This window comes from Protopterus annectens, chromosome 4.part1 (genome assembly GCF_019279795.1).
Source record: "Protopterus annectens isolate FY-2018-M chromosome 4.part1, PAN1.0, whole genome shotgun sequence".
Classification (NCBI taxonomy): Eukaryota; Metazoa; Chordata; order Ceratodontiformes; family Protopteridae; genus Protopterus; species Protopterus annectens.
In genome coordinates, this window is record NC_056734.1 from 975242149 (window position 1) to 975247148 (window position 5000).

Here is a 5000-nt window from a genome sequence, read left to right on the forward strand (position 1 = left end):
AAAAGCTCCAAAACTAAATAGGTTGCAATAGGTTGTTCTTAATAGTTGCACAAATTATGCTAAAATGTGTTGTTATTTTGATTTATCAAAATTACTTCTTTAACAACAACCTTTCTAAACTTATACATATTATCCACACAATTCTTTATCTTTCTTTTGGCACTTTGTAGTTGCTCCTCTTGTTGTTCTGTGAGATTCCCCTTATTCTGTAATAATTTAACAATTGCCGACTCATCTAAATAATTGCTATTACTTTTTTCTCATTTCTCTTTCTCACTTCTCTATCCTTTCTACCATGTTTTAAACTCTATTTTCATTCATCCCACTCACTAGCTATCCATGCTGAAGTAATTTCTATCCTCCTTCTTAACTCTCAGATAATCTCTGTTGCTTGTTCCTTAAATTCATGTTTCTTTAACAGAACAGTAGAATAATTTTAAGCATTCTTGTTAATATTTATGGAGTTTTTTTAGTGACTGCTGAAAAGACAATGAGGATAAGCCTTCAGGCTTTAAAAAGTCTGTGTAGTGTGGCCACAAGATCCCTCCTTAGGATATTTATTTATTTGTCTTACTTGACCAGGAAAGTCCAAATGGGCAAAATCCTATTTTCATAGGAGGCCCAGGAAGAACAGTCCCATAGTTAAATCACATGCATTAGATAAATGTAAAATAATTTTTACATGTGCAGTACATTTCACATGAACAACATTTTGCATGAAAATAAAGGAAATGGATATAGTTAAAACAGTAAAATAAATTTACATGCACTGGAGAAGCATCACTAGAGAATGAAATACAAAAAAGCAGTTACACAACTGTTTAGCTTTTTCTCATTGCAGCCTGTTGGTGTCTCCAGGTCTTTCTGTACTCACATCGTACTGATGCCTCTAGGCATCTACTACAACATGCTCATAAATCCAGTAATAACTCCAAAACAATGCTACATACAAGCTATTGAGAGATTTTCTTAATTCTTACACAATGGGCAGCACAACTGAAATGATATTTGACCACCCTAAAGGTTTCTAAAGAATATTAATTGTTGTTTGTGTATTATTTATTTATTTATTAAAATGTTGCTGACAGTATGCCTATAGCTTGAATGGTTGCTGAGATATTGTAAGTTGTATGCAAATTATTACAAACTTAATATTTACTGTGTTTAAGATTTACAAAATCCATTTTGAGACCTCAAATCTAATTAATTCTGCCTCTGTAAAGATTTGCCTATGCTGAATAGTTTGCCATTAACATTTCTTTAGCAACCTTTATGACTCCATAGTTATGAACATTTGTTTGAAATGTGAGGGCATAAGTTAACTTTTTCAAAACACTCACAATGGAATAATTTTAAGTTAAGAGTACAAACCTCCAAAGCTTCACTGGAATAAATGAGATATAGAAGTAAAGAAACAGAAATGTGAGTGTATTCTTGGTAACTGCAGATACATATAATAGTAATTTGACTGAACATTAAGAATGAAAGCAAAAGTAAGTTGATGAAATACTAGGTAAGATAGTTAGACAGCAGAGGGTTATTAACATCCGTGTTAGAAGAATGACCAAAGTATGTGTATAAAAAAAGGGAAAATGTAAAAAGTTTAATACAAACTGATAGTATGAAAGTTAGTTTGACATTTACTGCCAATGCATTAGATTCATATTGATGTGGAACTTGTATTAGGTGTTCCCATGTATCTGAAGGGTCTTTAGATGATTTGAAATATTTGGATACAACTAAACCTATAAGACATCATTATAACTGCAATTCTGTAGGTATAGTTTATGTAGCAGCTGTCTGTGATAGATGTTATTGTTTTTATGTGGGTATGTCTACTCATAAGTTGAGTACTAGGATATGAGAACAAAGACACAACCAATGCCAATTAAAACATACCCGTCAATGCCCAAAACTAAATCAGGGTATTTTTCTGTCAAAGATCATGCACCTTGTGATTATCTGAGAGGTAATTACAAGAATGCCTTAGAAGTCAGATAAACTAGATGAAAGAGAATTAAATGCCAACACATTCCCTGGCTTAAAAGAAGTAATAAATATTACATGTTTTTTGAAAGCCAGAGGGTTGAAGAAATACAATGATATTTAACATCTAAGCATATATATATATATATATATATATATATATATATATATATATATATATATATATAGTCTAAGTATTAAATGCTAGTTACATTTATTATATGTTAGATATCGTTTTAACATTCTTATAAGTTTTTACAATAATGTGTATGTTATCTTTAAAAGAACACACAGTTACAGTGATTTTTTAATTGTAATTAGTGACCAAGAAGTGCATTTAGCAAAGAGTCATGTGAATAATATTCTGAAGAAGTTCTTAGTATTTTTAGAACAAAAGAGCTAAATAAATGTATTACCTGCTTTGGAGCTGTTATAGGTGAATACTAAATGACTGCATATGGTCTTCAAGAAAAAGGTGGTCGTTGATCAGTGAAAGAACTATCAGGATAAAATGAGTGTTGAATTGGGAAGAGATGGAATCACTGCTGTTAGAAGTAATGGGATGGTGTGATGGTATGGCCAGGAAGAATTACTTTTTAGTAATAACCAGAATAGCTTGGGATTATTTTTGTGCTTATATTGCAGGTTGTTGTAATAGGATTTATTATCTGATTTAACATGGAACTCAGTGAGAATTCTGACACGTCTAAATTTTGGTAGGTGTTCCTTCCAAGCTTTGCCAATTTACTACATGAGCTGTTTTGTCTCTTTTTGTTAACCATGGTATTGTGTTAGATTTTTACCCTTTTTGTCCTAACTGCTGCTAATTCACTTAGAATTTTTAAGATGGTGCAGTTATATTAAGTTATTGCTACATCTGGGACATTGTTCTTAAAACATTCCAATTGTAGAGAAATAGCTGAAAAAATGTCTCAATGGCAAATTTGGATACATTATGTATTTGGTTTAGATAACTTTTTTGGTTGAATGATGTTATTATCTTTGCAAAAAGGAGAAAGGTGAATACTCCACGGCAATCGAAGCAAACCAGATAAACAACTGCTTCAAATATGTTTTTAGAGTGGTTTTCTTTTATATAAGTAATAGACTGGTATAGAGAGATATACACAAGTGAAAGTTTTATGATAATATATTTTTAACAATAGAAGTAATTATGCCTTTAAGGAAATTGTTTTATTTTATCAAATGTCTATAGAGTGACATTTGATTGGTTCCTATGAGAGTTAATTTGATATTTAAATAGGTCCTTTGAATATTTGTATCTGTCTTAAGTCTGATGAAGCGTCCAGGGAGATGTGAAAGCACTTACTTTTACAATAAAGAGGCCATTTATTTTACAATAAGCTGTGGATTTATGGATATTTGAAGCAGTTGTTTATCTGGTTTGCTTCAACTGTTGTGGAGTATTCACTTTTCTCCTTTTTGCCTTGATACAGTATTTTGTTTGGTGATACCTTACCCCTAGGTGTTTTATTTCTGGACATTCAGTATTCGATGTTATTATCTTATTACATAGGTTGGGATGTGTTACGTTGAGGGGTTGTTAATGTTTTGTTACATCTAGTAGAGACGTTTAACAACTGGGTGAAACCATATAAGTTTACAGAGTCTTCTACTCAATGTTTAGGTCTTCCAATGTGAAAGTTTCGTTGGGGGGATGTTTTGATATCCACTGTAGAATATTTTCTTCTGTGCTAGTGTTATTGCTTAGTGAGATATATACTGCTAAGATATATATGAATTTTCTTTGGTTGATTTTCAGCTGAGAAAGCAGAAGTTTGGCATTACTGAATTTTCATAGGATCATAGGAGATTACTAAGCTATCGACCCGGAAGTCATTTCAATCCTAGCTGTTTCATCTCAATGTAACAACATAGAAATGCTAGACAACATCCAAGATTGCATTTAGTGATGACTGCCCATGTCCAGGAGAGTTGTGGGCTCTATCATAGGTAAGAATTTAATTGCCCCATCCACTCATCCAGGTTCCTCTTAAACAGTGTAATAGAGGTGCTCTGTTTCACATGAATTGGTTGCCTGTTCCAAAGACTTGGCAGTGACTGGGAGATAAATCTGTTCCTCCAGCATGTCCTATTTAAGTCACAGGCCATATTTAGATCTCTGGAATGGGTAACCCTAGTCCTGTTTGATTTATGGATATTCAGCAAGTTCAGTAATTTTGGGTATGGATTGCTCAGTAGGTCAGGCATAAATCTCCCCTAAGAAGTCTATACGATACTGAGTATAGTGACAGAGACTTTAGTCAGTCTGTGTAAGGCACATGTTGCAACCCCTTGATCTTCTTTGTTAGAACCTCTGAGGTCTCTCTAATTGCTGCAGGTGGTTAGAACTGTACATGCCAGGCAGGGCGTTATACTTAATTATGGGCCGGATAAATGCGTGATACCCTTCTGGAATATACTGACATAATTTTGGGATTCAATGATTGCATCTAGTTTGTAGTTGTCTGCAAACTTGGTTAGCCACAACTGCTTAGTTTTGACCCAAACGTCTGAGAAGTATATACCAAATAGTAGGGGGCCACCACCGACCCCCTCTGACACCTCACTGGTAACAGGTCTGCTGGTTGATGTGGAGTTACCCACTTTGACAGTATGTGTCCAGTTTGTGAGCCAGTTGGCAACCCATCTTACAATGAAAGGCTTTAAATTCAGCTTGCTAAGTTTACAGGTAATGCCTAAATGTGGGATTGTGTCAAAAGCCTTTGCCAGGTTGAGGTATGCTGTGTGCACAGATTTGCCCTTGTCAGTGGCCTTGGTCACATTTTTAAAGAAATCCACCAGATTTAACAGGCAGAGTCTGCCTTTCACAAAGCTGAATTGGGTAGGATCCAGGGTTTGGTGGTCGTCTATGTCTTTATTTATGAGGTCCATAATGATACGTTCCAATACCTTACAGATGAGGCTGGTCAGACTTATGGGTCTGCAATTCCCTGGGTCTGTTGCTAGACCACATTTTTAGAGGTGAATAA